At 41.6% G+C, this 25,573-nt stretch overlaps 2 non-coding genes across 2 annotated transcripts; one reads left to right on the plus strand and one right to left on the minus strand.

The window, feature by feature from the left end:
* Positions 1–603: 603 nt before the first annotated feature.
* On the plus strand, positions 604–710 carry LOC121993851. Its single transcript, XR_006115443.1, has one exon. It is a non-coding gene; the product is annotated as a small nucleolar RNA R71 (small nucleolar RNA).
* A 6,935-nt stretch (positions 711–7,645) lies between these two features.
* On the minus strand, positions 7,646–7,751 carry LOC121993381. The gene has a single exon (XR_006115242.1). It is a non-coding gene; the product is annotated as a small nucleolar RNA R71 (small nucleolar RNA).
* Between the last annotated feature and the right edge of the window lie 17,822 nt (positions 7,752–25,573).

Genomic DNA, 25,573 nt, shown 5'->3' on the forward strand with positions numbered 1-25,573 from the left:
ATGACTTCCTCTGGCTTCCCATCTTGGCACGGCCGTGTGAGGTTCACACGGCTGAGGTCACTTCCTTTCCTGCTGCAGTCACATGGGCAGTGATCCACACACGGCCAAGGCAACCCCCCATGGCAGGGTCGTGTGGCTCACAGTGCTTGTGCCTTCCTTCCTTGCTCAAGTGTCAAAATCTTCTCCAAATTCGACTCCTGTGTACACAAAATAGCATCGCATTATTCCACTTGAGATAATTACATACTGATATCTCCTAGAGGACATGAATCTTTAAAGTGTTCTGAGGCTCCACATACTTCACAAAATATAGAAATTGCATTTATAGGGCATGTATTTAAATTCTCAAACTGCTTAGATAGACAATCAAGTTTTGTAGTAATCAAATCAAGGGCATCCACATTGTATTTTTATGGTATTTTGATCTCTCTTGAGCTCCTTTCTGAGACCCATTGGTGATGATTCCGAGTCACACTTACAATGATGCCTTTTGCTTCATCAAGTCCTTTGTTCATCAATGCGCCTCTAGCGGTAGAATCCAAGGAGATCGTTGTCTGATAATTAATTCAATTGTAGAAAGTGTAAATCACATGCCATTTTTCCAATCCATGATGTGGGTAGTCTGTTAGCATTCCTTTAAATCTGTCCCAAGCTTCATAGAGGGATTCAAAGTCTGTCTGCTTGAAACTCAGAATAAGATTTCAGAGGTGTGTTGTCTTGCTCAGTGGGAAGAATTTTCCAGGAAGACTTGCTCACATTGGACCCAGGAGGTGATGATGTTTGGAGGCAAGCAATTCAACCAGGTTTTTGCTCTGTCTCTCAAAGAAAACCCAAACAATAATAATCTTATGGCTTCTGGAGGAACTCCATTGATATGCGTTGTTCTGCATAGTTCATTGAAATTATCAAGATGATGATTTGGATCCTCCATTGGACCACCGCCATATTGGTGTTGTTGAACCATGGAAATAAAAGTTGGCTTCAACTCAAATTGATTTGCCTCAACTGTAGGTCTGGAGATACTAAATCTTGGCCCTCTTAAATAAGGCGTTGTATAACCCTTTAATGGTTTGTTTGCCATGGTTCTTTGCTCTTGCTCTTGTTGGTTCTTTTGTAGATTTAGTCTTCGATGGAATGTTCGGTCGATCTCAGGATCAATGGGTAAAAGATCTACAGTATTTCTTCGCATACACAAACAAGGAGCAAACTAAAAGTAACTGAAATTTATTTTTTAATTATTATTATAGAATTAAAATTATAGAATTAAAATTACAGAATTAAAATGCAATAAGAAAAGATAAGGAAGAAAAGATAAGAATTAATGAACTAAAGAATTTAAATTGAAGATATTTGTCTAAACAATCTCTGATATAAACTAACTAGACTTAAAACACTCAATCCCCAACAATGGTACCAAAAACTTGATGTGTTAACCGCAAGCGCACGGTCGTCATCAAGTAATAAAATTTATAAATGTCGATCCCATGAGGATTGAGGATTAAGTGCAAGTCAGTTCTGTACTTCGAATTTAACTAAACAAGATCGATAAGTGTTTGCTTGGAGATTTTCAACTAATACCGTATAGTAAAAGGAAGAAAATCGAGGAAGTCATTAATTCAGAAAGTGTTCTAGGCTGTTGATTTCGTTGTAATGGTGGATGTTATGCTATGAATTCGCCCTTCCCTAGTTCTCACTTATATGTTTGCAGGACAATCTAAGTCACTATCGAATTTCACCCTGCGATGGTGTATCAGAGTACTCTCTCTGCCAGTAACCAGGTATTCCATCAAGTGAAGAAGTAACTTAGAGAGTCTGAATTTTTAGTAGAGTACCTCCTATCACAAGATCTCCCCCGGGTATACGTCTCTAGATTACATAGGTCACTTTCATAGCATATGATTAGGGAAAGCCCATTAGGTCAAGTAAAAGACTGATCCATACATAGAATTATTCTTCCCTAGGAGGTTATGACCTATATAGAAGGATAGTTACTTTAGATACTCAACTTTGAAACAAGCATCCTAAAGCCATGCCGAGATATATCGGATCACACACTCAAACGAGACAACAATTTATGCATCTATTTAATGAAAGTTCAGGTTCATGCTCAACTCTAGACATACAGTAATGTATCTAGTATAGAATTCAAATCTATGCATACAAAAATGCAATCTAGATATACAAATTCAAGTCCATAAAAGGTAGTCTTCTTACAAGCATTTCATCAAATAGAACAAGTACATGCAAACTTCATCAAACTAGGGAATCGATAATTCGATATAGTTTATAACATTCACATATTACAATTTCTACCTACATCCTAAAATAGTAAAGATCTACTCCATAACAGATAGAAATACAATCCAAAGACTCAAATACATAAAAATTTCCAAATCCCTAAAGAAAAGGAGTAGAAATTTATCTTGGATGTCGAGTGAAGTCTTTTGATGCAAATCTTGGAATGTCGATGAGGATGGAGCAGTAAAATGGCCTCGATCATCCAGATGATGACTCCAGATGTAGGGATTTGACCTAGATGGCCTCCTCCCATCCACCAAGCTTCCCCCCTTAGGAAGGAGATGAAGTGCCCCTTTTATAAGGGTGAGGCAAGAGGTGGCTGTGCCTCTTGGTATGACCAAACCATCTCTTGGCTACCTGGCCGTGCCTAAAGCCAAGTTGTCTCTGGCTCAAATAGCTTGGTCGTGCCGAGAGGCATGGCCAAAGCTCTCTGATCTTGTCTGAGAAGCTAACCGTGAAGGAGATTCGGAAGAAGGAAACCCACGGTGATGATGAAGACTAATGCCGGTGAAACCTCGACCCGAGAAACCCAAAGCGGATCGGAAGAAAACCAGAATCACCAAAGGAAATCTGCTAAGTAGGAAGAAATCCCCGTCCAAATAGGAGAAAACCGAACTTTCAAGCTCTCGAAGCTCCCTGCGCACAAAAGACCAACCAACGCTATCGTCAGTGACCTAAGACCGGGGTGGGAATCCCTGGCTAGGCCCTCCGACGCTCAAGTTAGTGATCTCGCTTGATGTCCAGGAAGGAAGAAGATGAACAGTAGCCAGAAAATTAGGGATGTGAACTTGTGAACTGGTGAACTTACCTAGCCAACGGAGAGGATTCCCCCTTTTATACCACTTCATATAACCTCCGTAGTCATGAAGTGGACCCCGGTTTGTTAGAGTTCGTTATGACATCAGCTGCGTACTTGGGGAAGATGATTTTTAAGGAATCTTTTTTGTACCCCAGATGTACCTTCTTTGTCATTTAGCGCCTGCAAGACAATCTGAAAGCATATTTCCCGCCAAAATATATATTCTCCATCATGAATTATTCTATTCGATATATTCATGTATGATTCTTCTTCATGTGACTTCTATTTGTAATAATATTTTATCCAACATGTTTCTGAGGTATTCGTTAACCCTTTTGGCCGATATTAGTCTACTTTTGCTCTGGAGTATGTATCAGTCGTTATTAACTTACCTTGATACGGCAAGCATGTATTGACCGATATTGGCCTACCTTCGTTCGGCAGGTATGTATCGACCGATTTTGGCCTACATTCGTTCGGCAGGCATGTATCGACCGATATTGGCCTACCTTCGTTCGGTAGGCATGTATCGACCGATATTGGTCTACATTCGTTTGGCAGGCATGTATCGACCGATATTGCCCTACCTTCGTTCGGCAGGCATGTATCGACCGATATTGGGTTATCTCTGCTCTAGAGTGTGCATCGGTCGTTATTAACTTACCTTCATACGGCCAGCATGTATCGATCGATATTGGCCTACCTTCATTCGGCAGGCATGTATCGACCGATATTGGCCTACCTTCGTTCGGCAGGCATGTATCGACCGATTTTGGGTTATCCTTGCTCTGGAGTGTGCATCGGTCGTTATTAACTTACCTCCATACAGCAAGCATGTATGGACCGATATTGGCTTACCTTCGTTCGACAGGCATGTATCGACCGATATTGGCCTACCTTCATACGGCAAGCCTGTATCGACCGATATTGGCCTACCTCCTTTGACTCTTTCTTCCTTTTCTTTCCTCATCTGAAGACCCACAAAACCTAACCCATATCACTAGACTTCCCTTCAAGTCTAGTCGAAGGAGGTGTAGACGACTGACTAGACATAAGTATGATCTTGTCTTTTCCTACCCGTGAATCTGCTCTAGATTTTGAAATGACCTCACAGATTTTGTGTACCACTATCTTAATAAATTAAGTGTGGCCATACTGTAAGCCTTTTTCGCCTTTAAATAGGGCTACAACCTTCTCTTCACCCACAACCCCTCTCAGTTCTTTTTCCTCCTTACCACTTTTTGTTGCTAAGGCCATGGTCGTGGATCCTCCTTTTTGGTGGCAACTTTTGTTGGACCAGGTGAGATCTATATATGATTTTATTGGGATTTTTGCTCCGGCTACTTCAGGGGTTCAAGGGATCGTCTTAAGAGATGAAGCTTCACGGTTCATATCTTGTATCCAAAGATGCAGGCGCTCTGAAGGACCCAAGAAACTTCAGAGAATTTTTTTCTACTTATAGGGGGGTAGCCAAATGACCCATGGGTGTTGTGTGAAGGGCACAGCACATGATACCCTTGGGCTAAGATTGGTTGCTCCACTTGCTGAGCTCATACGGCTTGAGAGTGGAAGTGGTTTTCACATTTATTTTTCCATCATGGAATGAATCAATGTTTCCCTGTCTTGTTGCCCTTGAGCTTTTGTTTTTTGTTGCTTTCTTCGTCTCGGGCAAAATATTGCCTCTTATGAGCCTTGACAAGCTCGGACGAAGTGGGCTATTTCTATCTCTGCTCCATGGTAAGTTTGAATCCAGTGGGACTAAAATTTTTTGAGTGCCCTAAGAGCTTATGCTTGTAATATTTGTTATCTATTTGAGGTCTGCTGTTCCTGAGGAAATGTGACACTATGTATTTGATCAGATTCTAAGTGTAAAGACAAAATTTTGTATCTAATCAAAGGCTTTTATTGAATCCCTCTATCATTTACAATGTGGTGTTGTGTTCATCATTTCTTCATGTATTCTATGTATCATTTATCATAGCTAAGGTTATCTTAACTATTAGTATAGTTTGATATTATAACCACAATATTTATCTAACATAACCACAATTGCCCTCATTAATAAAAATATTTTCAATAAATACTGATGTGCGTAGATTATATACTCTTTTATGCATGTTTTTACGCACATTTACATACTTTGAGCATGCTTGATCTATGTATTTTTATACTTCCAGCTTTCCTTTTAGCATATTTACTTTTTTGGTTCGGAGATATGCTTTTTGTGCATTTTCTGTATACAGGAGTCGATTTGGTGAAGAATCTACATCCTTGGGCAAGCATTGGAGGAAACAAAGGGAGAAAGCACCGGGCCGTGTACCTCACACGGCCCTGCACTGGTATGGAGCTCAGGCCGTGTGGAGTTTGGCACCAACAGAAGTGGAGAATGACATGGCCGTGTGAACTCACGGACGTGTCAAGATTTGAAGCCAACCAGCAGAAGCCTTACATGGCCGTGTGGATCTACAGTAGTGTGAGGTTTCCGAGACTAAGCGGTGTGGCGTGTGCACCACACCGTGTAGCATTCCAGAGACTAAGCGGTGTGGCGTGTGAACCACAGTAGTGCGGTTTGGTAGAGAAGGAATCTGGACATGGCTGTGAATCTCACAGTGTGGCGCCCGATTCCTCCTCTATTTAAACCCTCCTTCATGAATTGAAGGGATCTCTCCCCCTTTGGGAGAAGGCAAGATTTGGTGGTTTCCTCCCATTCTTGGGAGGATTTCTGGGCGATTCAAGGGGAGTTCTTGGCGATTCCGGCTCCGGAGCGAGGATTGGATCCGAAGACGAAGCTTCTTCGTAGATAAGTTTTCTCTTTCCCCCTTTTCTTGGTTTCTTGGATTGGGGATTTAAGGAATGCTTGTATTCTCTATTTCTTCGGGTTTTCTTCCTCGATTCATGGAGTAGATCTTGTATTCTAGGATGAAGGGAGTATTTGTATGATGGATTGATGTAATCCCTTATGGATTTGCCATTCTCTTGTTTCAATGACATTATCTTGCTTGTATCAATTAGATCTTGAACGATTAAAGATGATTCGTGCTTAATTCTCATTCTTGATTAATTGTTTGAATTTCTTATGGACTTTGTAAAGATAAACTCTCACTCGATCATCCGAGGGATCCACGTGACAGGTGCAAGCCCGTGTAAGGACGTTTGAGAGACAATCTTGAAGAGGAAATAGGAATATTCAAGAGAGTAGGATGGATTTTGTGATTAGTTTCTTGTATCTTGATAGATTGATAAGTCGTGGGCTTCTACGTTGATATCCGAGGAAGGCATAGTAATAGGTGCACTTCTGTGTAAGGACAACATAGGTTCATGTCTAATTAATCCTATGTAGATACATTTCTCAGTCCTTAGCCGGTTGTCTATTGCAAGAGAGAACTGGCAACTTTCTACATGTTTGGCAATTGAGGGATAAGAATTGGTGAACCATTTACATTCGAGAAATCCTACAAAGAAACCGAAACTCCTAGAATCTCCCTTTATCATAACCCAAAACACTAAACTCTTGTTTGTTGATCTTTAAGATTAGATTTGTTTACCTTACTTTGCTTTTGAAACGATTGGATAGTTGTTTGGCTAATTCGCATTGAGACATTTCTAGTGCTTATTCCAGTCCCTGTGGATACGATAATCTTTTATATTACTTGCGACATTTCCGTACACTTGCGGAGAGCGAACAAGTTTTTGGCGCCGTTGCCGGGGACTGCGCTATAACATTAGGAATTATCAATTGAGTTAGACTAAACATAACTTTTCCTTTTTTTTCCTTTGATTTGCATAGTTATAACTAATTGTTAGAATTCTGTTTTCGTAAGTTTTTCCTTTCTTGAATAACATTCTTGACAACTCTTTTTGTTGCAATTCTAATTCTAATTCTAACTTTGCATTCTTGATTTCTAGTACTCTAATCTAACTTTTCTCTGTTTTCTCTTTTGATCTTGTTTCTTTCTTCTTTTCTTTTGTAAACATATCTTGCAATTTTTAGCATATGAATTATTCTAGACATTTTTCTTTTTCCTTTTATCTTTTCTTTCTTGTTTTCATTATGCACTTTCTTTCTTGAAATTTAAATTCTGCATTTGCTTTCTTGCTTTTCATATTGCATTTTATTTCTTGTTTTTGATTCTTGATAATTTTATTTTTCTTCTTGAATATCCATGAGCACTAACATGTCAAGCAGGACCATGAGAAATTTTTCTACACCCTTTTCTGCAAGATTTTTATCTCCCATTGTGCAACCTCAAATTGAAGCAGAAAGTTTCCAACTAGACCCAGAGATAATTTTCATGATACAAGGTCACAAATTTGGAGGAGAAGTATCAGAAAGTCCTTATCTGCATCTTGAAACATTTTTAGAGATTTGTGATTTGGTGAAATGTGAAGGAGTATCAGCAAATGCAGTTCGATTGATGACATTTCCTTTCAGTATCAAGGATAAAGCAAGGACTTGGCTATATTCTCTCTGTCCTCAAAGCATCACAAGTTGGGAACAATTGGAGAAGCAATTTCTGAATCATTTTTTCCCTCCAAGTAGAACGGTGTATATGAGGAATTGCATAACAAATTTTTCTCAGGCATATGGAGAATCATTATTTGAAGCATGGGATAGATTCAAGAGTCTTCAAAGACAGTGCCCTCATCATGGTTTTGAAAAATGGTTGATTTTGCACATATTCTATGGGGGAATTTCTTTCTCAGACAAGAGTTTATTGGATTCATCAGCTGGAGGTTCTTTTATGGACAAAAGTGTAGATGAAGCTTATTCATTAATTGATCAAGTGACATTGAACCTCCATGAATGTTCGAACAAAAGTAGGATGGAATTTCCCTCAGATATTCAAAAAGTGCAAGCCATAAATGTAAGAGAGCCTGTCAAACAAAATGAAATTCAACCACCTAAAAATGTTGAAATTCACAAGTCACAGAGTGAGGAGTTCACACATTTGGGGGCAAAGCTTGATAGTATTGTTTCAAAATGGTTTAAAGAAGATCCCCCTCCTTCACAGTCAAGATCCAATGAAAAGTGTGATGATGTTGGGTTGAGAAGTGGCAAAAATCATGAAGAACTTCTGAAGAATGACATGTTTAGAATTGAGGAGAAGAATAATAGAAGATCACAAGAACTCAATTCCATTTCTCTAGGAAGTTCCCAAAGGCCAGAAGTACCTTTCCCTCAACGATTAATCACACCAACATTAGATAAGCAAGTTGGACCTCCTCCAAAAGCTCAAAGGGAATTTGGGAAAAAGGGAGTTCAGTCTTTCCCAGGACCTTCACTAAGGGTTCCTTTTCCACAAAGGTTAGTGGGGGTCAATGAAAATAAAGACTTCGGCAAATCTTGTGACACTAATATGGTTGAGTGTAGATATTTGAATATATATGAAGATGAAGATTTTTCAGATGAGGATTTTATTGATAATGTAGTGGTAAATAAGTTTTCAGATCTGCCTTTAAATTTTATAGGGTGTTATAGTGACATTAAATTTTCAGATGATGAATGTAATGTGGTAGATCAATTTAAAACTGCAAGTGAAGTTATTGATCCTCTTGTTATTGATTCTCCTATTGAGGATATAGATGTTGGTTTATTTTTTGATGTATGTGTTGATGATGATGATATGGAAGAATATGTAGGGAGCTGTGTTGTGGAAGCAGCATCTCAAGGATCACCACTTTTGTCCACAAAACCCTTAGAGGTTGTAAGAATTGATCATGTTGTGGAACAATGTGTAGGGACTTTTGCAGAGCTAGCAGAGTCTCAAGAATCACCATCATTGATATCATCAACACTTGAGCCAGAGTTAGAACCATCATTTGATTCAGAGGAAGTCACATCTACATGTTTAGAAATTTCAAGTATCTCTCAGCAAAGTAAGGTTAGTATTTCTTGTGATCTTTTGAAAAATTTTATAGAGGTACCTATCATTGACTTTGTTGGATGTGATTCAGTTTTTATTACTTATTCATCTTATCTTGATATGGTTCTAGCTCTATACTATATAACATGCTTGTGGGAGATTTGTTTTTCTTTTGGATGTGCAGATTTCACATGGGCCAATAATTGGAAGCTCAATCTGAACCGTCTTCGACCACTTGAAAAAATTTCCAAGAAGACGAAGATGGAGAGAGTTATACTTTACTTTGTAGCTCCTTTGATGAAAGCTCTCTTCATAATAAGAGCCCTTGGTAGGAGGGTTCTGAAATATCTTACCCCTCCAAGAGCAAGATTTAGATGAATCTAATGAGGTGGTCGAGCTAATGACTTTAAACAAGCGCTTCTTGGGAGGCAACCCAAGTTCATTTTCCTTATTTTCTTTTATGTCTTTAGTTCTCTCTTTATAATAAACATGTATCCTCTACTTAATTTTTCTTATCTATCTTATTGTTGTAGAATTCAAAGTTGTGGAGGAATGTGAGTATTGAATGAAGGAGTATCTTTAAAAACATGAATGTCAACCATTTGGAGCTCATCACTTGGTAACTTCTCTTAAAATCTCCTCCACATTGTTTTTAGATTTCATCGGGACGATGAAAAGTTTAAGTCTGGGGGGGTGTCATGTACTGTTTAGTTTGGTTTTCATTTTCAGTTTTTTGTTTTTGTTAGTTTTTCATGTTGGTTCTTATTTTCATTGCTTGTTGCTTTATTTTGCTTGTTTTTGAAATAATCATGGCAAAAAATTTTTTTTTTTGAGAACATCAAATCTTCACTTATATGCTTTCTTGGATTCAAGTGAAATGTTAGCACGATTATTGTCTTGATTCATGATGTTCGAATGATGCTAGTAGTAAACTTTATGTACTTCTTTTCTCTATCTTGGGTAGCATGAAACAAGCTAAGAATCTTATGGTGATGAGTTTTAGTTTTGGTTCAACCTTAAGGATTTTATCTTCACTACACTTGTGCTTGATGCTTGAATAGTTGATGTCATTGAAATAGTCATGATTCATCTTGTTTGCTTAGTACTTGGTTTCCATGGTGATTTCTCAATTTTCATTTTGGTTACTGGATGAGGCTCAAATCATTAAAGCTCATTTGGAAAAATCAAAATATCCCAACATGTGTGCTAAAAATTACATTTGTGAATAAGTTTTGCACAATGCAAACACTTATAAAAAAAAAAAAGGAAATAAGGGATATAAAAAACAGTTGTAATGAGTGGAATCTAGCAAGTCACCCCTTTGAGACCGAGTTAGGTTACTGGGGAAATGACTGTTTAGCTTCTCTTGAGATTGAGCACACCTTTGAGACCTTGGGTTAGTTGAGAAATATGAACCAAGTGAATGGTGAGTAAGTGCCTATCACTGGTTACTTGTCTTTCACTGGAAACACTAGGAATTCAAATTTGATGACGACTTGACTAGGACATAGATTGAAACTTGAAGAGTGTTGAGTTACTTTTACACTGTGCACAAGATTCTTATGCTTGAACCATACTTTACTTGTTTTTATGATCATGCTTTCTAATGAAACTTTTTGATAGAGTTAGGAAAGTGCACTAGGTTTTATGAATGTATTGTAGAACATATGAATTTAGACTGCGGCATTTTGCTTGAGGACAAGCAAAGGTTTAAGTCTGGGGGTGTGATGTGCGTAGATTATATACTCTTTTATGCATGTTTTTACGCACATTTACATACTTTGAGCATGCTTGATCTATGCATTTTTATACTTCCAGCTTTCCTTTTAGCATATTTACTCTTTTGGTTCGGAGATATGCTTTTTGTGCATTTTCTGTACACAGGAGTCGATTTGGTGAAGAATCTACATCCTTGGGCAAGCATTGGAGGAAACAAAGGGAGAAAGCACCGGGCCGTGTACCTCACACGGCCCTGCACTGGTATGGAGCTCGGGCCGTGTGGAGTTTGGCACCAACAGAAGTGGAGAATGACATGGCCGTGTGAACTTCACACGGCCGTGTCAAGATTTGAAGCCAACCAGAGTAGAAGCCTTACCGTGTAGCATTTCCAGAGACTAAGCAGGCTGTGGCCGTGTGCACCACACGGCCGTGTAGCATTTCCAGAGACTAAGCAGGCTGTGGCCGTGTGCACCACACGGCCGTGCAGTTTTGGCAGAGAAGGAACTGGACATGGTCGTGTGAATCTCACACGGCCGTGTCACGGGGCCGTGTGGCGCCCGATTCCCTCCTCTATTTAAACCCTCCTTCATGAATTGAAAGGGGATCTCTCCCCCTTTGGGAGAAGGCAAGATTTGGTGGTTTCCTCCCATTCTTGGGAGGATTTCTGGGCGATTCAAGGGGAGTTCTTGGCGATTCCGGCTCCGGAGCGAGGATTGGATCCGAAGACGAAGCTTCTTCGTAGATAAGTTTTCTCTTTCCCCCTTTTCTTGGTTTCTTGGATTGGGGATTTAAGGAATGCTTGTATTCTCTATTTCTTCGGGTTTTCTTCCTCGATTCATGGAGTAGATCTTGTATTCTAGGATGAAGGGAGTATTTGTATGATGGATTGATGTAATCTCTTATGGATTTGCCATTCTCTTGTTTCAATGACATTATCTTGCTTGTATCAATTAGATCTTGAACGATTAAAGATGATTCGTGCTTAATTCTCATTCTTGATTAATTGTTTGAATTTCTTATGGACTTTGTAAAGATAAACTCTCACTCGATCATCCGAGGGATCCACGTGACAGGTGCAAGCCCGTGTAAGGACGTTTGAGAGACAATCTTGAAGAGGAAATAGGAATATTCAAGAGAGTAGGATGGATTTTGTGATTAGTTTCTTGTATCTTGATAGATTGATAAGTCGTGGGCTTCTACGTTGATATCCGAGGAAGGCATAGTAATAGGTGCACTTCTGTGTAAGGACAACATAGGTTCATGTCTAATTAATCCTATGTAGATACATTTCTCAGTCCTTAGCCGGTTGTCTATTGCAAGAGAGAACTGGCAACTTTCTACATGTTTGGCAATTGAGGGATAAGAATTGGTGAACCATTTACATTCGAGAAATCCTACAAAGAAACCGAAACTCCTAGAATCTCCCTTTATCATAACCCAAAACACTAAACTCTTGTTTGTTGATCTTTAAGATTAGATTTGTTTACCTTACTTTGCTTTTGAAACGATTGGATAGTTGTTTGGCTAATTCGCATTGAGACATTTCTAGTGCTTATTCCAGTCCCTGTGGATACGATAATCTTTTATATTACTTGCGACATTTCCGTACACTTGCGGAGAGCGAACAAATACCAAGTTATATTCTGCACGGATAGCTTAACATTTATCACTCTTCTAAACCTTTTACTCTTAAAATATTCTTGTCTTTAGCCTGCGTATGGTCAAAAAGTTATGTCCTTTCTATTTTATTAGGCCCAGCTGATCACGTCTTCTTTCAAAATTTTCTAATCGGTGATTGGCTTTCCCTCGGGTGAGAGAATGTTCGAAGCATTACCAATCCCCTCGCGATCCGATTTGTCCCATCCGATGTACCTACTCTCCTTTTTATGATGTTCTGACACTTACCTTTGCTGGCCGCCACGTCACATAAGCCTTTTGCCTTTCTATTGCGATCCTCAGCGTCTGTTGAGATACCAACGTCCTAATCTGACGACCGTCTTGCGTTTTTCAAACCCTAAACCTTTCGTCTCCTCTTTAAACCTCGTCCTTCCTTTTTCCTTCTCTAGAGCTCTCTTCCTGTTGTTGTCTTCAACCAGTCCTCGTGCTCGCCGTTCTACGACGATCCCCTTTCTTGTCTTCAGTAAGTAATCCATTATTGCTCTAGCCCATACCTTTGTCCATGGCTGAAGAAGCAATTGCTCCTTGGTATGTCCATATGTCTTCTATCTTTGATAAGAATGCTAGAGTATCCATCCGTCGCCAATATGAAATTCCTAAGGAATATAAAATCATACTCCCAACACCGAATGATCGACCTCATCATCCCCCTGATAACTGCGTGACTTTTTTCAGGGACCAGTTGATAGGGGGCTTAAGGTTCCCCATTCCCACTTTCTTAATTGAAATAAGTCGATATTTTAATATTCCTTTGCAACAATTTGCTCCCAATGCATTTCGTTATCTATGCGGTACTTATATGTTGTTTCGTCTATGAGATATTCCTCCTATTCCTCAAAATTTCTTCATGTTTTCCTACCCCAAGCTCTCGGAACCCGGTGTCTTCTTATTCCAGTCGAGAACTAAAATGGTCCTCTTTGAAGATATGCCATCGTCTCTTAAAGCCTGGAAATCTCGTTTTTTCTTTTTAAAGTTTCCGGGGCCTATTCCTTGGTCTCATGCTTGGAAATCTTTCTTGCCTCCCTTACCCTATGTTAGAGAGTTTCATCTCCTTCCTACTTTTCCTATTTATTGTGAGAGGTTATTAGGTCACCGGCTCTCGATCCAGAGATGGTTGAAGGTCGAGCTTCTATACCTATTTGGTTTAAGCCCCGTCAAACCCGATACTCACATTTCCTTAGGTAACGTCTTGTTCCTTTCTTTTTGCTTATAACTGCCTAAATTATTTCTCTGTTCTATACAGTGGAGAGTTTTTATGATGCTTTGATTGATGAAGAAATACGCGTGGAAGAAGAATTGCTTCGAGCCAAGGAGGCCGAATTTCTGGCCGCTATCGCCCCTCCACCGTCAATTGAAGGGATGGCTCCCTTAGCCGAAATACCTATCTCTTCTGGGCTTCATGAGACTCCAGGAGGTTCTTCTAGGGATCCTGCTGCGCAGATCCTCCTCGATCCTGCTCCCGCTATTACGTCTCCCGCAACTGTCACTGTCTCTCCATCTGCCTCTATTCCTCTTATTGAGCTTACATCCCCTGGTAGCTTTGATAAACCCCTAACTGAGATTTCTGCGGGCAAGCGTCCGGGACGCAAGCTAACCAGGGCTCCTCCTCCAAAGAGGAGGCTCATTCTCTCTGCCGAGGAGCTAACTTCAGCAGATTTTGTGTCACCTGATCTTCTTTCCGATGAGCCCACATTAGCAGAACTTTATCCTTCCTTGAATTTTCCCATCTCTCCTTTTCCTAAAACTAGTACTTCTGATGACGTTTCTTTTACTTTTCCTTTGTCTATTCCGACTTCAGGATCTCTACCCTCTCCGCCTTCTTCTTACTTGGTTTTTGCTCCACCATCTATCCCTACTTCTTCCTTCTCAGCTGGCTCTTCTGCCATTCCTGTTCTCCCCATATTGCTGGGGGGGTTCTTTTGCTAGTTCTTGGGATGAGGTTCGTCCCCTTTTCGAGGGACTTTCCATTCCTGAAGCAATTGACCGCTTTTCTCATAAAGAGAATAAGGTATGCTTATATACTCCTGCCTTCTGTTTTTGAGATATCCTCTCACAGTTTTGAATATGCTCCCAGCGGTGGCTCGAGAATATGGGTTTCTCCCGACTATTACACATCTTATACACTGAGAACGAAAAGTTGAAATCGGAGAACAAAGGGTTGCGACAGCAAGTTACCGAACTGTCTTCTGCTGAGTTTTCTGCGGCCGCCAAGAAGTAATTTGAAACTCAAATTGAGAGTCTTGAGGCCCGATTCAAATTGGTTACGGACCTTAATCAAGAGCTGACCTCAAAACTTGGCGAACTCAAAGAGAATTATGAAGCAGAATTGAGCGAAAAGTTGAAGGCCTTGCAACTAAAAGAAAATGAGGTGGCCTCTTTAACCAATTCACTCGATTTAACAAAAAGCGAAGTCACTGCTAGGGAGAATGAACTAAAAACCTCTCAGATGGCGTTAGTGGTTTATAAGGAGCACGAAGATGTTCGGTACAAAGAACGAGCTAACGCCATGATTGAGTCTACTGAGTTCAACCGGCCGATTGTGAGATCCATCTTGTCTGCTTTTACGGCAGGGGCCAAAGGAGCAATTCGACAATTGGAAGAGGAGGGCTACTTAGCGCGCGTTCCTCCTCTCAATTTCCTAAATCGTCGCAGACTCATTGAAGAAAGACCTCCTGATTTGTACCCAAAGCTAACTCTAACTTAATTTTCGGTTATTGTAGAAAAGGGGGATCGAGACTTTGCCATGATCCTCCAGCAAACTTATGTGTTTTTGAATGGTATCTCTGGATTGCTAATCTTACTTTATCTTTGGATAATTTGTCGGTTTCATGTAAATGTACCAAATGTCACTTGGCTTCTCAATGCTCAATCTTTCCCTATGACTCACTCTTCAGTAACCCGGTCGATATATAAGTACCGTTCGATATTTCGATGGGACTTCCGATATCGATCGATTTATCTTAATCGACCGATTCTCCCCATTCTTCATTGACCCGGTCGATATATGTATAAGCATTGGTAGGTATCGTCCGATACTTCGAAGATACTTCCAATTACCCCCATTCTCCATTGACTCGGCCAATATAAGTAAAAATATTGGTAAGTACCGTCTGATATTTCGAGAGTACTCCCAATTATCGGTCGATTTATTAGGATGGTTCGATTTAACCAGGTTGCTTCCATTAATCAATATTCAAGGCTTGACCCGTGCTTTGAATCTATATTTGTAGTACTAATTTTTGTTTTGTCTCATCAAGTTTCTTCAAAAATTATTTCTAAGGAAATTTTACGTCTTTTCTGAGGTAGCTTATTTGACTTCATCTCTTTCCCTTGATTTTATTCTATGATATTATTACCTTTTATGACGATTGACATCCTGAGCACCTTTTATTTCCCTTTCGTCTCTTGTGTTTAGAGGTTTTAGCACAGGACTAGAAAAGGGACAAGGGTTTACGGAGTCTTATTCTGCTTCCCTCCGTCCATCTTTTCGCTTCTCAATTCCTTTTCTTCTAACCTTCTCTCTTCATGGCGATTTCTTCTCCGGCCTGGTTCCTCTCATGTTCTTCCGACCTCACAGATACAGAAGAAGTGGACTTACAGGAAACCTATGGTTTTCCCTCTTACATTGTCCGTCCTGCTCCTCATGAGGGTCCTCACCTTCCTCCCTTAGGATGTATCTCCATCTTTAGGGACCAAGTCTTGCAAGGTTTCAGATTCCCTCTTCACCCTTTCTTTTGTGAGGTTAGCCGGTATTTTGCTATCCCGCTCAACCAGTTCGTCCCTCAATCCTTTTCTATTCTAATGGGTTTCATTGGGGTATCAAAACTGTTGGATTTCCCCTTGTCTCCACGTCTTTTTCATCACTTCTTCATTCCTCGCCGAGTAGATGTGGGTGTTTTCAAATTTCAGTCTCGTCCTAAGGCCATTCTATTTAACCGCATTCCTCCTCAAGGCGAATGGTATCATACATTTTTCTATATGCGTCTACCTCCTCCACCTCCATTTCCCATCCAATGGTTACATGATATGCCCCCGCTTCTTAACACTCAAGGTCTTCTCAATGATCCCTCTGTTGCCTCTGCCTTACCTAAATTGCGGGGAGCAAAATTCAGTTTGCCACACCTAATTGAAGAGGGCTTAATGTTTCCCTTCGGGATAGGCAACATTAACACTCCTTTGGATAGTTCCTTTGGTGAGTATAATTATGTTACTCCACCTTTGCTGGTTAGTATATCTCTATAACAATGATGTTTATACTCTGCTTTTCAGCCGATGCTATTCTTCCGGCTTTTATGTACAGGAATTCTGCTATGACCAAGTCCTTTATCAATAATCTTGGAGATAAATGGTTACTGGCTCGCCAATCCGATTCCAATCCCTCTACCTTGGGCTTGCTTTCCGAAGAAGAACGACAAGCAGAGGGTGTCGCACTCATGGAAGAGGAAGAAGAAGAGTCTTTTGTTACTTTAGTTAAAAAGCCAAATCTTACCAAGGATTCTCCCTTTGGTGATTTCTTTGGTACTTTTGTACAAACTCCTCTTGTTCCGGCGCCTATTTCTTTTGAAAGAGGTAAGGCACCGATGACTCCCACCAATATCATCTCCAATCCTGCTCTTCGAATGATGAGGACTGGTCTGCTTATCTCTTCTTCTTCTATTGTTTCAGCTTCTCTTGCTCCTGCCTCTGAGATGGCCGCTATCTCTCCTGTGCCTTCTACATCCTTGGCATTGACCTTGCCTCCCTTGGCTTATAGGCCTCGAGCAAAACGAACACCTTGCCGGAGATCTTCTCCCATTGTCAGCCCTTCAGCCGTTAGTGTTTCCACAATTGTAACAACCCCTCCTACACTACTACCTTCTATTCCCTCTAGTTCCCACTCTGCTCCTCCTGCTTCTACTGTCCCTTTTCCTCACATTGCATGTCACGCCCCAAGTAGTCCCTGTCCGAAGAAATTTCGGCAGCATCTCCCCTGTACGGGTGACAATATGAAACCAGAATACATATATCTATTCCTCGGGCACACTCGGCCGGAACAATACACACAAATAGTAAACAATCCACGCAGTTATATTCAACATTTCTACACAAATATAATATGAACAATCCACGCAGTTGTATAAAGAAAAGATGATATAGAAATCAACGAAGATATACGTACACATCCTACTCCACTACAACGAAGAAACGAAATCCACGAAGTAATGAAATATTCGCAGCGGAAAACAAAGTAACAAGCCCGAATGTTCGATATAAAGTCCACAATACAAACCCACAATACTGTATATAAGATGCAAAAGCAAAATATAATCCGACAAAGAAAATCCTCGCGATAATGGGGCTAGCGACTGGAATATCTCCCGACGGCCTCAACCTGAAAAATAGTAACAACGGGGTGAGTTCAAAGAACTCAGCAGGTAATCCAATAGATATGTACAGCAACATATAACCACCAGTAACATCCTATGGTACAGTACACTAAATCATAGAGCCTACAGTACAGTCTCCTAACAGTACAACCTACGGTACGGTCTCCTAACAGTATAACAGATATGCATAGCTGAAATAAACTGTAATAACCAGCAATAGGCATAAAGTACAGTCTATAGCAAGAATAATAAGAAAATGCATAACTGAAATAAACTGTACTCACCTGCGAGGCTTGGACAAATGACTGTGGACATACACAGACAAAGATAGTCAGAGCAAATAAGCATGTATCCTGTATACATGTCAATCATATGCAGTCACCCAAGTGCATCATCCAATATGCAACAATCACAATAAATGCAATCTGTGCATATGATGCAATATGACATGGTCACCCCTGTCAACCAGTCAGCCATCTCACACATAATGGTGAGACCGAGTGGGTAGGGCTGTGACACCGTGCACTCTGCCATCACTACCCCTGAAGAGTGACCGAGTGGACGGGATGCTGTCGGAGTACACCTATCCTCCTACCTCAAACATAGTGAGGGAGTGCAATGCTCTCAACTCCCGGTACGCGATGACGGGGAGGGATCCCGGCTGCAACCCCGCTGTATCGTGCTACCCATGAGCACCCCGGCGGTGCACCATCGAGCAACCTGCCATACACACCCTGAGTGCTGTGCCACTACCCATGTAGTGGTCCATGTAGCCGGCCGACGAGCTCAACAACAATGGAGTCGTCAATCGCCCAGCATGCAATCATGCGATATGGTGCGTGCAGCTACAGTATGTCATACCTGAACATATCCTCCTCCATATGCGTAGGTGCCAATAAAACAAACCCATATGTATAACAATGATATAAGCAATGCAAATCCAACAACATATAACAAGTATCTCCAGCAACTAATCAAGTGTAGATAAGCATCATAAATATCCATCTCTATGAACATATGTACACATGGCAAAAGATAAAAGCATCCAGTTCTAAAGTAAAACAACTAATAGTAGAAGCATGTGATAGGTGTCAACTAAGCTAAGACCAGGTAAGAGATAAATCTACCATCTACCACTAGTAATTATATATAAACTATACATATCATAAGACAGTATCAAAAGATAAGTCAAAGGGTACCCGCCTGCAGGTATCGAATAAACTATAACCAGGGAAGTGATAAATCTACCAATCACTAGTAAGTATATATAAACTGCACATATCATAAGACACTATCAAGAGATAAGTCAAAGGGTACCTGCCTGCAGGTATCGAATAAACTATAACCAGGGAAGTGATAAATCTATCAATCACTAGTAAGTATATATAAACTGCACATATCATAAGACACTATCAAGAGATAAGTCAAAGGGTACCCGTCTCAAATAGAAGGTACAGTATCACGCCAAATCCAACGTCGAGACGCCTGTCTCGAATCAAAGTCCTGTATCAAACAATATATATATTTTATTTAGCTAAATCCAAATGAATAACTAAATAAAATCCCTAAACTAAATTAGGGCAAAACCCTAATCCATGCAATCTCAACCTACCTAATTAAATCTAACTGTCAATTAGGGTTAGTTACCTAATCCCTAATCACCAATAGATTAGTAATCCTAACCTAAATTAAATCCAATAGTTGATTAGGGTTAATTACCCTAACCCCAATCATTCCTAATCCAATACATGAATCTAATTCATCAACACATCATATCTAAAACAAAGAACAAAAACCTACACACCTTACCTCGATCAAGGTGCTGTAGATTGCTGAAACCAAGCAATCTGCTAGATGAGGTTGCTGCCAAAACTAGAAATGTTGCTGGACACCAAAATTACCTTCACAAATCCTCACTAGATTCACCTCACTGATTCCACAAAATATAATCCTCCTGAAATCCTTCCCTACTCAATCGGTTCAAGGTGAGATCAAGAACACCACAGAACATAACCTCATCACCTACTGGATCGGATCAAGATGAGGAGATCACAGATCAACCAAGCATTCCAAATTCAACAACCTAATTCATGAAACCAAATCTTACCTTCAATCGGTTGTCTCCAGAAGTCGCCCAATTTGATCCAACCAGAGGAGACACAGATTGTTCTGTGAATAGCTCAAGAAGAAAGAGCGAAGGGTCAATCTACCGAAGACAATGCTGAAAGAAGAACCCTAATCTAGCTAGACCCTTGAATCAACAAGTGTCCAGTGATGAATCAAGAGGCAAATCGGGAAGAGGGGTTTTCGGTTAAGGCTAGCTTACCCACGCCGGTGATCGAGTGGCACCAATCCGGACTAGGGCACCTCTTCAAGCTTCGGTGGACGATTGGATGGGAGTCGACGCGAGATCTGGTCCCTCACCGTGCCCTAGCCGCAGCCCCTTCGGTGATCGGCCGCAAGATCCGCCGAACAGCAACTCCTCGGCCGATTACAGTCTGGAGAGGAGAAACATCGACCGGATCTGAGCTTGTGGTGTCGATGCCGGCAGAGGAAGGATCGCCAAAGGAGAAGCTCCACTCCCATCGCCTCCGATTCGTCCGCGAGAGAGAGAGCAGAGAAGGAAGAGAGGGGAGATCGGGATCGCGTCGGGGCAGAGAGGGGAGGAGATCGGGGAAAGACAAGGATCGGCGATGGGGTTTGGGGGAGAAAAGAAATAAAGGAAATGAATTTATATATTAACACATTTCCTCACTTAAACGGGTATCCTAAACAGGCTTTATCCGAACCCAAAATTGATCCCCTCAAAACCCTCCGTACGAGCTCCGAAAAATTCCCAGAAAATTTTAAAAATTCCGAAAAAAATTCTATAAGGCTATTTCCCAAATAACCTTATTTATTTAAATTTTCCGAGATCTCACATCCTCCCCTACTAATAAAAATTTGGTCCCCAAATTTCGCTATAACCAACAGCAAACACTAGAATATAACCAAACAGTATAAATGCTGAAAGGAACTCTAACTCACATACCTCAAGTAAACAAATGAGGGTATCGAGCTCGGATCGTATCCTCCAGCTCCCAAGTAGCCTCCTCGTCAGAATGATGCTGCCATCCGACTTTAACAAGCCGGACAGTCTTGTTCCGCAACTGACGCTCTCTATGGTCCAGAATCCATACCGGAACCTCCTCGTAAGTAACGTCAGGCTGAACGGGAACTGATATATCTGACAGAACATGTGCCGGATCGGATACGTATCTCCTCAGCATAGATACATGGAATACATTGTGATTGCCAGCTAGAGATGGCGGTAGCGCCAGACGGTAAGCTACTGCTCCAATCCTCTCCAAGATCTGGAATGATCCAATATATCGTGGAGCTAACTTACCTCGAAGACCAAATCTCTTCACCCCTTTCGTGGGTGAAACTCTAAGAAATACATGATCACCAATGGAGAACTCTAGGGGTCTCCGTCTCTGATCAGCATAACTCTTCTGACGGTCCTGAGCCTCTGACATCCTCCGTCTGATAGTGCGAACTAACTCTGCATCTTGCTGAGCTCTCTGAGGTCCTACCAACTGGGCCTCCCCAACCTCTTCCCAGAGGATGGGTGTCCGACAAGGCCTACCATACAACGCCTCAAACGGTGCCATCTGGATAGCCGAATGATAGCTGTTGTTGTAGGCGAACTCCACTAATGGCAGGTGGTCCTCCCAACTGCCTCCGAAATCCATAACGCAAGACCTCAGCAAGTCCTCCAAAGTCTGAATGGTCCGCTCTGACTGCCCATCTGTCTGCGGATGGAATGCCGTACTGAAACGAAGCTGTGTGCCCAAGGCCTGCTGCAGACTCTGCCAGAATCGGGACGTGAACCGTGGGTCTCTATCTGATATGATGCTCAAAGGAACACCATGTAATCTAATAATCTCACGACAGTATAACTCTGCTAATCGATCCAGAGAATCAGTCTTCCGGATCGCTAAAAAGTGTGCGGATTTGGTTAATCGATCAACGATTACCCAAATCGCATCATGGCCTCGTCGAGTCCTAGGCAGTCCTACCACAAAATCCATAGTAATATGCTCCCACTTCCACTCTGGAATAGGGATCCTCTGAAGTAACCCAGCAGGTCTCTGGTGCTCAGCCTTCACCTGCTGACAGATAAGACATCTAGCAACAAACTCCGCGATGTCCTTCTTCATACCGTTCCACCAATAGGAACGCCTCAAATCCCGATACATACTGGTCCCACCTGGGTGGATAGCAAATCTAGAACGATGGGCCTCCTGAAGTAACTCCTCCATGACCGGGTGAGACTGAGGTACACATAATCTACCTCGGAGATAAACAATACCCTCTTCATCTCGTGTAAACTCGGTCTGCTGTCCGGAAGCTATCTGGCTGCTAATGAACTGTAAATGCTGATCTCCGGCCTGGGCCTCTCGAATCCTCATCCTGATCGACGACTGAGCAACCATGGTAACCAGAATACCCTGCTCTGTCCGTCCCTGCTCCTCAAGGCCCAGCTCGGAGAATCCCTGAATCAAGTCCGTGACTAAAACTCGATGACAAGCTAAAGTCCCTCTGGACTTCCTGCTAAGTGCATCAGCGACCACATTAGCTTTACTCGGATGGTAGCTAATAGTACAATCATAATCCTTCAGGAACTCCATCCATCTCCTCTGTCGGAGATTGAGTTCCTTCTGTGTGAAAATATATTTGAGACTCTTATGATCACTAAGAATCTCAAAAGTAATACCATAAAGATGATGCCGCCAAATCTTCAAAGCAAAGATAATAGCGGCTAGCTCCAAATCATGTACTGGGTAGTTCTTCTCATGCTCCTTCAACTGACGAGAAGCATAGGAGACCACCCTACCGTGTTGCATCAAAACCGCGCCCAAGCCCTGAAGAGATGCATCTGTGTAAAGTACGAATCCGTCATCACCAGAAGGTAAAACCAAAACTGGTGCTGATACTAATCTCCGCTTCATCTCCTGGAAGCTGGTCTCACAAGCCTCTGACCACGTGAACTTCACGCCTTTCCTAGTCAGACGTGTCAACGGCATAGCAATACTGGAGAAACCCTCTACGAATCGTCTGTAATATCCAGCAAGTCCCAAGAAACTGCGGATCTCCTGGACTGACTTCGGCTGCTCCCAGCTAGTAATAGCCTCGATCTTCTGTGGATCTACTGAAATACCTCGGCTAGACACCACCTGTCCTAGAAAACCAACTGAGGAAAGCCAAAATGCACACTTGCTGAACTTCGCATACAGATGATGTCGTCGAAGAGTCTCCAAGACTATGCGAAGGTGCTGCGCATGTTCCTCCTCGGAACGTGAATAGATCAATATGTCATCGATAAATACAATAACGAACTGATCTAGATACTCCAGAAAGATACGGTTCATCAAATCCATAAATACTGCTGGAGCATTGGTAAGCCCAAATGACATTACCAAAAACTCGTAATGTCCGTATCTGGTGCGAAATGCTGTCTTCTGAATATCAGAATCTCTAACTCTCAGCTGATGATATCCAGACCGCAGATCAATCTTAGAATACAATGATGTATCTCTGAGCTGATCAAATAAATCCTCAATCCGTGGCAAGGGGTACTTATTTCTGATAGTCACTGCATTCAGCTGCCTATAATCGATGCACAACCTCAGAGTACCATCCTTCTTCTTGACGAATAGTACAGGAGAATCCTAAGACGGCATATCGTGGGGTTCTCCATAAGGACACCGGAATGCTCTTGCCCGTGCATGCCATATGCAGCTTCTGCAGGAGGAGTTGTCCTCTGCTGACGATGCGAAGATTGGGCTTTCGGCCCTCCTCGCTGAGTCCCGGACTGACCAAACTGTCCTCCCGGAATAGAAATCCCAGAAGCTACATGCCGAGCCTTCAGTGAACAGTTTCGACTCATGTGATCAGGCAGTTTGCAATAATAGCAAACTGACTGTCCCAGAGTACATGCAGAGGGTTGCAGTGCGAGTCATCGGTGGACTGTTTCCGGTTCTGCTAAGAGGACCGGGAACGTCTAGATGAAGATCGTCCTGACTTCTGGGGTCGTCCAGATGACCCAGAAGTACTCTGACCCATCTGAGGGTGACTGCTCTGCTGCTGTCCAGTAGTCTGTGGCTGCTAGGTCTGTCCGGAAGTCCAATCAGTCTGCTTCCTCTTCTTGTCTGCGTTCACTCTCTGATGAGTAGACTCAATCATAAGAGCTCTATCCAATGTCTCTGTGTATAATGCAATACCAAAATCGGCAATCTTCACCTGAAGATGCCCGTCCAGTCCCTGGACAAACTAGAGCATACGAGATCTTCCCTCGGCAACTAACTCAGGATAGAATCTAGCCAACCGATTAAATTCCGTGTCCCACCAGATCTCTGCCTCATCTCGTACCTCAAGTACGCAGTAATAGGCACGACTGGAGGGGGTCGGGTATACTGAAGGTGATACCACTAATGGTATAATCGAGGTATATACCTCTGAAGTCAGATCCGTCGGGATCTTATAATCCGACGTGCCTATAATATCCTGACGAGTCTGTCCCTGACGGACAGGCTCGACCCTAGCCGACCTCTCTGGAGACTATGTCTCCGGAGAATCTATCGCCCTCTTACGGGGACGACAACGTCTCGGTACCGGAACACTTGCACGTGTCATATCTGTAAACAAAATGTTACCCAGATATCACTACAGGTATAAAAACTATAAAGTAACCTAATTTACCTATTTGCCGTCTAGAGATATCCTGTCGCTGCTTAGCCCCATAAAGAACCTCGTCAAAATACCTCGGAATTCCGAAACGATAAAATCGACGGAAATCGGTACAATCCAAAAATATCCAAATACGCTCGCAAACTCCAGAAAACAAAAATCCGAAATCGGAGCCAAGCTCTGATACCAAAAATATTGTCACGCCCCAGGTAGTCCCTGTCCGAAGAAATTTTGGCAGCATCTCCCCTGTACGGGTGACAATATGAAACCAGAATACATATATCTATACCTCGGCCACACTCGGCCGGAACAATACACACAAATAGTAAACAATCCACGCAGTTATATTCAACATTTCTACATAAATATAATATGAACAATCCACGCAGTTGTATAAAGAAAAGATGATATAGAAATCAACGAAGATATACGTACACATCCTACTCCACTACAACAAAGAAACGAAATCCACGAAGTAATGGAATATTCGCAGCGAAAAACAAAGTAACAAGCCCGAATGTTCGATATAAAGTCCACAATACAAACCCACAATACAAGTATATAAGATGCAAAAGCAAAATATAATCCGACAAAGAAAATCCTTGCGATAATGGGGCTAGCGACTGGAATATCTCCCGACGGCCTCAACCTGAAAAATAGTAACAACGGGGTGAGTTCAAAGAACTCAGCAGGTAATCCAATAGATATGTACAGCAACATATAACCACCAGTAACATCCTATGGTATAGTACACTAAATCATAGAGCCTACAGTACAGTCTCCTAACAGTACAACCTACGGTACGGTCTCCTAACAGTATAACAGATATGCATAGCTGAAATAAACTGTAATAACCAGCAATAGGCATAAAGTACAGTCTATAGCAAGAATAATAAGAAAATGCATAACTGAAATAAACTGTACTCACCTGCGAGGCTTGGACAAATGACTGTGGACATACACAGACAAAGATAGTCAGAGCAAATAAGCATGTATCCTGTATGCATGTCAATCATATGCAATCACCCAAGTGCATCATCCAATATGCAACAATCACAATAAATGCAATCTGTGCATATGATGCAATATGACATGGTCACCCCTATCAACCAGTCAGC

Source organism: Zingiber officinale, chromosome 1B, assembly GCF_018446385.1.
Source record: "Zingiber officinale cultivar Zhangliang chromosome 1B, Zo_v1.1, whole genome shotgun sequence".
NCBI classification, from domain to species: domain Eukaryota; kingdom Viridiplantae; phylum Streptophyta; class Magnoliopsida; order Zingiberales; family Zingiberaceae; genus Zingiber; species Zingiber officinale.